The following is a 13,066-nucleotide window of genomic DNA, read 5'->3' as shown; positions in this document are numbered from 1 at the left end:
GGATGGCTTGGAATTTGAATGTCTAACAAGTTCCTAGATAATGCTGAGGCTACTGGTCTGAGGACCGCACTTAGAGAACCATTGCTTTTGATAATAGACCCAGGAATGGAATTCCAACCTTTTCATTAAATAGATAATTCACAAGTGGGGGTAGAGAGAGAAGAGGGGAGGGGAGGGGAGGGGGGATAGTAGAGGATAGGAAAGGCAGCAGAATACAACAGACATGAGTATATCAATATGTAAATCAATGGAAGTGTAACTGATGTGATTCTGCAAGCTGTATACGGGGTAAAATGGGAGTTCATAACCCACTTGAATCAAAATGTGAAATATGATATATCAAGAACTATGTAATGTTTTGAACAACCAACAATAAAAAAAATTTCTTTAAAAAAAAAAAAAGATAATTCACAGATTTTTTTTTTCTATCAAAACCTTGTGGTTGGGCACTATGGCACATGCCTGTAATTCCAGCAACTGAAGGGGTAGAGGCAGGAGGATCACAAGTTTAAGGCCAGCCTAGGGGCTGGGGATGTGGCTCAAGCAGTAGCGCGCTCGCCTGGCATGCGTGTGGCCCGGGTTCGATCCTCAGCACCACATACAAACAAAGATGTTGTGTCCGCCGAGAACTAAAAAATAAATATTTAAAAATTCTCTCTCTCTCCTTTCCTCTCTCTTAAAAAAAAAAAAAAAAAGGCCAGCCTGGGCCTGAGTGAGATCCTGACTATAAATGAGTGCATAAATAAATATTTTAAAAAGGCTGGGGATGACAAAAAAAAAAAAAAAGAAAATTTGGGAGCAAAGGTGGGTGGAGAATAGAGTTCCCCTTCCTCATGTCTTTTTTCAGTTTTGTTTCCTCCTTCTTTGCCCTCATACTTTCTCTTTTCTTCTCCCCCTCTTAAAAACTACCATAAACATGGGAGAAGAGCTGGGCACCTGTGTGATGTAATCCCAGGATCTCAGGAGGCTGAGGCAGGAGGATGGCAAGTTCAAAGCCAGTCTCAGCATCTTGGCAAGGCCCTGAGCAACTTATCAAGACCTGCCTCAAAATTAAAGTTAAAAAAGGGCTGAGGATGTGGCTCAGTGGTTGAGGGCCCCTCGGTTCAATCCCTGGTACTGTAACAGGGGTTCACTTGATGCTTTGACTATATTCTTGTGGCCTTGAAACTTATATGTTTTCTTTTTCCCCCTAAACTTCTCCTCGATGATCTTCTTTTCCCTTATCTTCTCCTTCCTGATCTCTCCTCTCTAATCTCATTTTCTCTCAGTCACCTGTATGTATAAAAGCCACCTGCTTCTGCAGATGGGCAGAATCACAGCCTTTGGAACAGATTCCCCTGTTTTTCTTCTTTACTAGCAATGCAATAAACTTTCCTTTTTTCTCAAAACCATATCCTCATTATTTAAAAAAATGACTGAGCTTTTGGTGACAGTAACAAACAAACAAACAAAAAAGAGTGGGGGGAAGAGCCAAAAATTATTTACTGGCTTAAGTAAGAAAAGTCACAAGTATTGATATCTCTCCATAAATGCAATATGTCTTAACATATTAACTCACTGAAGACAGCATGTTTCCAAACCTACTTGGTTCAGATACACCAATCCTTTGTTCCTACAGCACTGCCGAGAACGACTGTGCCCACATCATTTGCATATGTGCAGACGAATCTGTAAGAAGTATAACTCATGAGTCAAATATGTGAGCTTGTAATTTGGAAGGGGATTACTTTATTTTTCACTTTTTGAATATGCAAAAAATACACTGTACAAAATGCAAAAGAATAAAGGATACTATTAGGTCGGTGGTGGGTGACTTGGTGGCAACTTAGGACAAAGCAGCCGGCACAGGAAAGGAACGTCAATAAGGCGCTGGCGGAAACACCTGTCAATCAGCGAGATCTCCGGACTAATGCCTGTCAATCAGCAGAACCCCTGGCCAATCCTGGAGTTGAGCCAGCTCCCCTGACCAACTCCAATGGGACAAAGGATCCTAAAAACCCCTTTTCCTGTCCCAAGCCCTTCCCTTCCTGCTGTAAGCCCCATAAAAGTCCAGTCCAGTCCAGCTTCCACGTGGTTGCTCCTCAGACTCTCTGTCCACTCAGTCAGTCTGAAGGAGTTCCACCCTGGAGTGATATCTCAATAAAGCCTCGTTCAGCAGCCCTTTTAAAATCTGCCTCCTTTGGTGGCTGCCCGCCTCTCCTGATCTGACAGATACACTGTGAAAGAAAAGTCTTCTTCATTTTCCTTCCCCTCCAACTCCTCTCCCCAGAAATGCTACTCACTTCTTTAACTTGGGCAGTATTTCTGAATACTTTAATTCAGTTTATCCAAAATCCTTGGCCATTTGCCTGGCCCTTTCCTCCTGCTTTTTATTTTTATTTTTTCCTCTGCAGTGTTGGGGATTAAAACCAGGGATTTGGGCATGCTAGGTAGGTGCTCTAACACTGAACTACTTCCCAGGCCCCTCACTCCCTCCCTTCCTCCCTTCCCTCCTTCCTTCCTTTCTTCCTCCCTCCCTTCCTCTCTCCCTCCCTCCCTTTCTTACTCTTCTCCCTCTCTTCCTCCTCTTTTTTGCTTTTTATGATTTACTAATTGTTGGTTTCATGTTATCATGCCTTCCTCCAGTCTTTAATTTGTAACTGAAGAAGTATACTAGGTCATTCAATGAAAGTTAAGTTTTTCCTTTTTCATCTTAAAAAAAAATGTTTTTGAGAGTGTATGTATTAGAACATAAAAAACACATTTTATTTTTTTTTATTAATAATTGAGTTATCTTTATATCATAATTGTTTTAATTTTGTTTTGGTCAAATATAAGCTCTCATGTAGACTTCAACTTTTCCACTTTGAAGTCATCTTTCCCAGTAAAAACCCCTTTTGAAGTCTCAGTCTTCTGAAGACTAACTTTAATCTATTGGCTGCATTTCCATAAGTATAATTTTACTGCTGGGCACCTGTGGACAGTGTGGCAGCAAAGTATTTGCTTTCTTCTGTCAGGCTTTATGGCTTAATGTCCCACTTTTCTTGATAATCTTTAAGATCATTTCTCTTAGATTCGCATAGAGTTGTAGTGGTTTTTTGAATCTAATTATAGAAGCCCAGTTGCATTCTATTTATTTATTTGCATACTGGGGATTGAACTCAGGGCCTTGGGCATGCTAGTCAAGTGCTCTAGCACTGAGCTATATCCCTATACCCCAAGTACATTTGTGACACTTTACTGAGCTTTATTTTCTAATTTCCTCCTGAAGTTGAGTTATACTGTATTTCAAAGACCTCTTCCATTCTCTGTCATTGGTGACATTTCAACCCTAGTTTTCCTGGAATAGAAAGCTTTTACTAGTAAAGATTTCAGAAAGGCTGGAGTCCCTTCTGAGGTCCTGGAGCTTTCTGGGTACATATGGGCTTTCCAGGGGCAAAAATTAGAGACAGATAATAAAAGAAATTAGAAAACTCTTAGGTAAACTGAAATTACACAAAAGTCCTGCAAGAACACGGAACAGAAAGGAGGGAAATACTCTCATTAAAGAAGAAAAAGCATTTTCCCAGGGGCCATAGCCCTCATAAATACCTTCACTTATGCATTTATCCTCTGGGGGGCAGCAGTTCCCTGCAAAGGAGAGAAATGAGCTGGGAAGGAAGTTAGCCTCTTGGAGGAGAGACTCCATTTCCCATTTTACTAGAGGTGAGGAAAAACACTCTACAGGGGCTCCAGGCTCACAAAGTCCTCATTCACCTGACTAGGAATTACAAAATTAAACTGAATCGCCTCTCAAAAGTGGTTAACATGCTAGGAGCAGTGATGCACCCCATAATCCCAGCAACTCAGGAGGCTGAGACAGGAGAATTCCAAGTTCAAGGCCACCCTCTTGGCAACATAGGGAGGCCCTAAGGAATTTAGCACGACCTTGTCTCAAATAAAAATTTTAAAAAGGACTGGGGATGTGACTCAGTGGTTAAGCATCTCTGGGTTCAATCAATCCCCACAACAACAACAAAAAGTTGGAAAATTGTTCATAAAGTAAGAATCCTGGGTCCCTCTGTAAGTTTGCTACTAGTGATATATGGGGCTCCACCCATTTTATGGATCTATACACATCATGGCTCAGAGATTACCACAACCAGAGCAACAATACTTACTAAATTTTCTTCCTGAGTGTTTTCATCAGTATAATATTATTGAATGGCATTCAGATATTTATTATAAGTATATAATAATTTATGGGAATCAAATATAAAGATACAAAAATGATCATGATATATTGAGATATATGTATTATATGTCTACATATATAGGTAGCAAGAGAGAGAAAAATAGACAATACATATTGTATCTATAGTATGATTCTTTTGTCTCTATAGTATGTCTCTGTGGTATGATTCTCTTTCTGGAAAACAAATGCCTGAATACTTTTGGAAAAGATCTTTCTGGAAAGCTATCATCAAAATTTCTTTCTTTCTTTCTTTTTTTTGTAATTATAAAGACCTTTTATTTGGGATTTTACAATTAAAGCCACATTTCCAAGGCATCTTCAAGAAGGCAGACATGATCAATGTGGTTTTAAAGCAATGATTAAGACATTCTTAGGTGTTTTGGATCACCAAGAGCAACACAAAAATCTTCAAAACAAAACTAGTTTTAAATCTATTTTATTTAAAACAATTTACAAATAGGCCAAAATATCACTCAGCCTAAGAGAACTTCAACCTTTTTAACAACATCATAGTCCAAAAAGACTAATAGTTACTACTGATTCAGCTCACAGTATTATCCCTTCCCAGGCAGCAGAACCATCTCTAGAAATATTTTATGGGCACCTTCTATGGGCATCAGAGATTTCCATAGCCACAGGCATGGCTCTTCCCATAAGAAGCTTAGTGTAGCCAGAGAGACAGGAAACACCCAGAACAGACAAACGGAGCTGGCTCCAAATCCACACCTCTATCTTAACAGGAGCAATCACCCACATAAGTCATCATGTGTTTTAGCAAATAATCCACAGGAATAACCTAGCAATTACATGCTACATCAAGTTTCAACTTGACTTTTTTTTTTTAAAGATTGCATTTTATTTTATATTTCTGAGTTGCTGGGGATGGAATCCAGAGTCTCACATATGCTAAGCACACATTCTACCAGTGAGCTACAACCTCAGCCCAAAAAAGTTTTTGTTCAGTTCACTGATATTTGTGCTCATTCTGTTTTCCCTCAATTGAATCAAGAGAAAAATTTAACTCCAAGCCAACTGTACCATAATGTTTGCTGTTCTAAATGAAAGAATGGCTTGTCCATGTCCTAGAATTTTTGCACAGTTCCACATCCTGATGTCAAATTCAGTAGTTACCGTTAAACCGAGGTACAAATTTAGATAGCCTATAGATAGCGCCCCTTCCTACTTCAGGATCCATGCTGATGAAATCATTCAAGTTCATTTTGAAGTCTCCAGTTTCAGTGCAGGGGTAGGGTGAAGGAGGATCTCTCCAGTTCCCAGTGGAGTCTTTCATGTGAGATTGGTCAGAAGCAAAGTTCTTCAGATAGCAATCTGCACGGATCACTCTAAATTTCCCAGATCACCAATCCATTTCCAGGTCTCACCTGCTGTTTCCAGGCAGGTATCAGCTTCCTCTCATTTGATATGAAGACAGCATAACACTCTTCCAAAGGATACTTTTGATGTATTCACAGAGTTTCCAAATATTTTCAGTAGTAGCTGCTGTGGACACAGGTGTCCCACGGGGGTGCTGTCTGGCTGGTAGAGGGTGTCCCCAGCCTGGGGCTCACAGACAGGACCCACCGAAGGAATCCGCCAGTGCACAGTAGCTGGTGCCAATAATCCAGCAGAGTGGGATATCATCAAAATTTCAACAGTTCTTTCAACTCTGGTTGGTGAGCTTATAATAGTTTTTATTATCTTCTCATTATTCTGTATTTTCTATTTTTCACATTAAACATTAAGGAAAATATCATAAAAATAGTATATAAAAGCAAAAATGGACATTGATCAGTTAACTAGAAAAAAATATTTATTTATTTATTTAATTATTTTTTTAAATATTTATTTTATTTTTTAGTTTTCGGCGGACACAACATCTTTGTTTGTATGTGGTGCTGAGGATCGAACCCGGGCCGCACGCATGCCAGGCGAGCGAGCTACCGCTTGAGCCACATCCTCAGCCCCTAGAAAAAAATTTAAAAAAATTTTTTTTTAGTTGTATATGGACATGATAATTTTATTCATTTATTTTTATGTGGTGCTGAGGATTGAACCCAGTGCCTCACATGTGCCAGGCAACCACTTACCACCCAGCCACAACTCCAGCCCCAAGAAAAATTAGTAACGAATTTTAACATTTAAAAGAATATTTAAATAAAAATGACTTCAGTCCTACTTTTTCCTGGCTTTTACTTACTAATATTTATAGACCTTAAATAACTAGCATAAAGTTGTTTAAGGATGGAGAAGATTTCAGGACCAAGCAGTAGTACATGTTCAAAAAAGAGGAATTAAATACAGTAAAAACACATAAGCTTATTATTCTTTCAGGGCAATTCTGATTGAGTATTTATCCTCTTGGTCTCTTTAGGTCTCTACAAATGAAGCAGCCCCAGGTTCTAGATTTCTTCATTATAGAATTCTTGACTCTCAGAAGAGTGTGGGCCACCAAGGTCATCTCCTCCTGTCCTCCTAACTAGCTCAGAAATCCTTCCCATAATAATGCCTGCAGAGACGGGGAACTCAGGGTTTATTCCTGAAATGCTTTGCCCCTTTGCCTAACTAGAGAACAATTCATTATTCAATATTCAAATCAGGGACACTGTTTCTGTGAGGTTCATATCGCACTGTCATCTGGCAACTATGAACATGAACTCTTGTCAGTGAGTCCCGATTCACTACTAACACTTGCTTATGTGATCTTGCCAGCTTATCCCATTTCTCTGAGCCTCATCTTTCTCACCTGCAAAATGGGGTTCAAAGAGGTGATAGTATGTATTAGATCTTCAGGCCATACCTGGTATATAGGAAACAAGCAATTAATGATAACTCCGAGATCATTATTTGTCATATCAGTGGTCTCAGTCTTGACCTGTATGTTAAAATTACCTACAGATCTTTTAAAATCTGATTTAGTAGGTGTGGGCTGATGCTTGTAAGTATTTTTTAAAAAGATAAATTGCCCAAGTGATTCTAATATATAGCCAGGATTGAGAAACACTGCATTTTCCCAGTGATATTCTGAAAGTATGGTCCCCAGTGCAGCAGCACAAGATACTTCTAGAAGCAATTAGAAATGCCACTTCTAGAGACCCATCACAGACCTGCTGAATGAGAAACTCTGGAAATGGGTTTTAATAAGGCTTCCAGGAGGTTCTGATGTGTACCAAAATTTGTGAATAGCTGCACTCAATTGTAAACTGAGAAAAAGCATACACTGTGTTTACCTTTTACTATGCTGAATGCCTGGGGCTCTACATTGTGCCACACACAAAATCAGTTTAGTTAATCAGTTCCAGAATATTTATTGAACACTAATTTTCTGTTGGACACTGTGCCTGAGCCCTGGGAACATGATGATGTGTGAGATGGTTCCTTGACCTCTCAGCTTCTTACAGCTTCTCACATTTCTCTGTCCTCTGACTGCAGCTTAAACAGAGCTCTACCAGTGTAATTGTGCTCATTATATGTATTTTTATATGCTTGTGTCTCCCACTTACCTGGGATCTCCTTGAGGGTTGGATCAGCCTTTAACCATTCCTTAGAACATGTTCAATTGCACATGCATTACTGGATCTGATTCGGTATTTGAAAGCAACAGAATAGAATGTGTACAATGGTAAGGGGGAAAGTTTAGGGTGATAGTTAAGATTGATTTTGTTTTGTTTTGGTGTTGGGGATTGAACCCAGAGCTTGGTGCATGCTAAGAACATATTCTACTCTGTGAAGATTGGATCACAGAAGCAGAGCCCCACGAGTACTATGGCCTAGGGAATTTGCAATAGGAAGTTGATCTGCATTGTGGGAGAGGCAGGATAGAAGACATAAATATAGGTAGACCTAAAGGAAGGACAAGGAAATAAAGTCTGAGTTCAGAAGTTCCACATACTTTTCCAGGCCTGTCATTCCCCCAAGTCAGTTCTCCCAAGTCTATCACTCCCAAATTCCTGGAAAATCTGTATATCTACCTTGTGCATTGTTAATTAGCCCTTCAATAAATCAAGTAAGCCAAGAGAGAGATGACACTTTAAGAAGCCTATAATTTAGAGCACTTTCCGGTGTTGTCTACTGATCCAATAATGGAGACTCCATTACACTAGGATCCTGAGAAATACCAGATCCACATAAATCCTTTTGTAATCACCAGACTGATGATATTCCTACATCCTTATGTACTTTCCCATACCCACTTTTTACCAAGTTCTCTTTTTAAAAAAGAGCTGGGAGCTCCCAAAACATCTCTCTCTCTCTCTCTCCTCTCTCTCTCTCTCTCTCTCTCTCTCTCTCTCTCTCTCTCTCTCTCTCTCTCTCTCTCTCTCTCTCTCTCAATAGCTCACATTCTCCCTAGAACATGTAGGTACTTTCCTAAATAAACTTCTGTCTATGCCTCTGAGTGACACTTGCAGAAATTCTTTTTCATCACACAAGCTAAGGACCCTGCTGGTCCTGAGTTGGGTTTCTCCCTCTCCCTTGGAACTCCTCCAGACCCTCTTCTGGCAATATCTCTTCTCCCCAGACAGGAGGAACTAAAAAAGTGAAGCGCAGAGAAAGGACGTTAAAGGATTAGAGGGAAGTTACTAATCAGTCTTCTGAAAGCATTGTGATGTTGGACAAATCAAACCTGGACATGCACAGCCATCTGCCAGAAGGACTGGGCAGGGGAGCTAGTAAAGAAATCTGTGGAAGGCTCTTGCCCCTGGTGGGTCTAGTATGGCAATAGGCCAGGCTGGTGGGCAACAGGGAGAGCGGCGGCTGCAAAGCAGGAAAGAGAAGACAGGCTGCAATCCCTTGATCTGTCAGCCATCTCTCCCTGCATCTTGCCTGGTGACACTCAGAGAACCATGGCCACTGCTTCATACCGTCTTACAGATTTCTCACACACTTCTCCTTTGGGTAATTCTAGCTTAGAAACAGATAGTAAAGGGGCTTCTTGAAAACTTAATTCCTGCTTGGGCAAGTAGGCACAGTGTAATATCACCCAGCCAGTAAATAGTACTTGTTAAGAAGCTGGCACTGTTTTTCCCTCAAGAACTACCATTCCATCCATTTCTAATGAGAATATTCAATACCACTAGAGATGGTTCCATCTGTAATTGTTGCATTAGAGAAGACAGAATGGCAGTTGCTAGAACCAAAACCTTTGCTAGGGTCATTTCTTATTCAGTAGTAGAAACCGAAGTTATGATGACTTTCAAAGAATAATTACTTTCTGTTCTTTTGATATGATATGTAATTGACATTTCCCACATTTTCTATAAGCTTAGTCCAAGAGTGCCTAATGACACTACCCTGTTTGTGTGACAAGTGTCACAAATATCAAAGTAAATGAAATGACCCTGTTCATTTGGCTCTGATCAATTTGAACTGGGAAGTAATAGTGTTTTTCATTTCATTTGCATATTGACTTCAGTCAGCTGTTAAAATGTGGTAGGTGTTTCTTTTCCTTTTCTTTTTTTGTGGAGATTGAACCCCTGGGCACTTTACCACTCAGTTGCCTCCTCAGTCCTTTTTACTTTTTAAGCCAGGGCTTGGCTAAGGCGTCCAGACTGGCCTTGGACTTGTGATCCTCCTGACTCAGCCTCCCAAGTGCCTAGGATTGTAGGCATGTGCCACCACACCCAGCAGGTTGGTATGTTTCTTTCTTTCTTTCTTTCTTTTAAATATTTTTTTTAGTTGTAGACAATCACAGTACCTTTATTTTATATATTTACTTTTTTGTGGTGCTGAGGATCTAACCCAGTGCCTCACACATGCAAAGCAAATGCTCTGCCAGCTGAGCTACAACCCCAGCCCTGGTATGTTTCTTTATGAGTTACCAGAAAGCACAGATCAACTAACTCTCAGTTTCCTCGATTGTGTTAGTGGTCTTAAGGCACCTACACTAGAAAACTTGTCATTTAGATTTATTCGTTACAGTCCTTCATTCTTCAGACTCAATAATTAATTTATTTTTGTTTCTGTTTGTTTTTATTATATATCTTTGAAATGCCATTTATAACCATCTTATACCTGCTATTCTTATTGTGATAATCCTAATGCATACAATAGTCACCCACCCATCCATCCATCCTTCCATCCATTTAAAAACATTTTTTTCAATATCTTTATTTTGTTTGTTTATTTTTATGTGATGCAAGTGCTCTGCCACTGAGCCACAACCCCAGCCCTCCATCCATTTTTCATGAGTTTCATAACCTTCCTTCCTATTTCCTCCAAAATGTGAAAGTGCTGATCAAGTAGAACAATATAAAACTCAATAATTAGATTTAAAGAAAATAGGGAGGGCTTAAACCATTTGCTTCACACCTGGATTCATTAGAACTAAGTGAGCAATAGTTCAAAAATACTGATATCCAGGACTATTCCCAGAGCTTTGAACACAGACAATCCCTGGAGCTTCCTGGGTTATTCTAAGGAAGTGGAAGTGAGGGAGAAAATATTTCCAACCACTTGTTATGAGTTGACGACAATATTTGAATCCTGAGTTTACCTGCAAAGGCACAAAGGGACATATGCTGTGTCACACTCATCTCCTTTTCTGACAAAATATTTCCCAGGGGGTTTATCATGTGCTAAGCATTATGACAATTATAAGAATTTCTCCTTTTTAATCATTATAACATGCCTAGGAGGTGAGTATATTATTAACCTAATATTTTTGATGAGGAAACTTGGGCTTTGAAAAGGTAATTAAATTGCCAGCTTTGGGACTTGGGTTGTCTCACTACAGAGCCCTGGTTCTTCACCATCTCACTGTCCTGCTTCCAATGGGAATATACAGAGAAATACTTCCTATCAAAGTCTTGCAAAAGACAGAATGGTGTTCAAAATGGAGATTCTTGTAAAGGCTGGAGGGACAACATTAAATACTTTAACCAAAGCATTTTTTGCAAGACATTGAGATGGTATTTTGCTTTCTGATCTTCAAAACTTCCACAGGGAAAAACCACTAAGGTTTGAGTGGGTTGTCACTGTAACCCCTGGGTCCTCTCAAGCCTTCTCAGAGGAGCATTGGAGAGATGGGGCCTCTCCCACAAGGTAAAGATACAGTGGATGGGATGTATGGGTAAGGCTGGCACGGAGCCCCCAGGTGTGTGTCCTCCTATGAGTTAAGTATTTCAGGCTTAGCAGGAAAAAAAGGGTGAGGTAAAAAGCTGGCAAAGGCCTTCTGCTTGAGAAGTTAGGCCCAGGCTTTGTAGAGAACATGAGTTGGACTGAACCAGGGGAATTCCTGCACTGAAGAGAAGCATAAATAGATGAAGCTATGTGGTTCCAGAGCCAGGGTCATACATCTGGGGTGAGCCTTTGGCTCCTGAGTTGGGGAGAGTGCAGACATTTTAAAAGTGGAAGAGGTTGGGGTTGGGGATGTAGCTCAACAGTTGAATGCTTGCCTAGCACGCATATATGCATATATAGGTTCCATCCCCGGCACTGTAAAATAAATTTTTAAAAAAGCAAGAGAGTTAGGTGCTAGGTCATAGGGAACTCATGTTTAGATTATCTAACAAAGGCATCAAGGAGAAGTACAGTACTTCATGTTGCATAGACAACTAGAGGCTTTATATATCATCCCTGAGAAGTTGTCCATCTGTTAAAATGTGATAGTCTGGAGATAGTTGGAGCAGTCTCATCTTATGCTGACTCATTTTTACCCAGAACCTTCTAGATAGTTGGTCTTAAATACTTTTTGAGCATGTCAGGAACTATGCCAGGGACTTTACTGCCTACTTTACTGTAAACCCAATGGGCTTCATTCTGCTTTTCCAAGTTTGTCTCTCCACCTCTTTGACATCTTCTTCTCACATTGCTCAGGTCTGCTTACTGCTCCACAAATGATCATGGCTTGAATTAAGTCTCTGTATCATAAATTTTTGTCTTGTCTTCCCAAGAGAGTTGCAAGCTCTTTGAAGGAAAGGATTATATCTTTTCAATTTTAATTTTCTTCTTCTTAGGAAGTGGTGTTACTGAGTTTATCCTGAACAGTACTCATTATAGCATCAGCTATGAGATATTTAATAACAATTTTTTGGGGGGGTAGGGGTTGAGATAGTGAGCAGTTCAGAATCAGAAAATTATCTTGGTGTGTTTTTTTTTATAATGATAACATTGATAATAAAGCCCCAGGATGACATGGCATAATGGAATCCAAAAGGTCTGAGTTTGAGTGCCATCTCAGACATTTATTAACTGTGTGACCCTGGGAAGGATACAGCAAACAACTGCAATTTCCTTATTATGAAAGACAGATGACCATCGGGCCTCAGGGTGAGTTACAAAGATTAAGTTACACAACAAAAGTATATGGTCAACCACAGTGGAAGACTATACTAGGTATTCAGTAAATGTTTTCATTAAAGAAAATATAAAATCTCTATCATGTTTTACTTTGTTGTTTTTTTTCTATTTTCTCCTTTATCTGGCTCAGAAATATAATTTCAAATTTTATTTAAACTTTTTGGAGGTTATAATGAGAAGATGATAGACTTCATATGAATACAAAAGTTTTTTTTATCTTTTGCTAACTGTCCAAATTATAAAAATAGTAAACAAATCTATTTCTAGCTTTCACCTGGAAGTCAGGAGAAGGGTGAAGAAGGCAAGGCAGAGAGAGAGAGAGAGAGAGAGAGAGAGAGAGAGAGAGAGAGAGAGAGAGAGAGAGAGCGCTAAGATTATTGGTAGAAACACAACCCACTAAACCTTCACTTAAGTCCCATGATAGTCTTGGTGGTAAGGAGGTTCCATTTAAGGATTCTCGGCTTGGTTAGAGAGAATGTTCCAGAATTGGATTGCGAGCTCCCATGGCAGAGCTGCAGCACTGGTGACCAGCTGGAATTTGCTATAGAATGGGTATAG

The sequence above is a fragment of the Ictidomys tridecemlineatus genome, chromosome 3 (assembly GCF_052094955.1).
Source record: "Ictidomys tridecemlineatus isolate mIctTri1 chromosome 3, mIctTri1.hap1, whole genome shotgun sequence".
Classification (NCBI taxonomy): domain Eukaryota; kingdom Metazoa; phylum Chordata; class Mammalia; order Rodentia; family Sciuridae; genus Ictidomys; species Ictidomys tridecemlineatus.
This window is presented reverse-complemented; position numbering follows the sequence as displayed.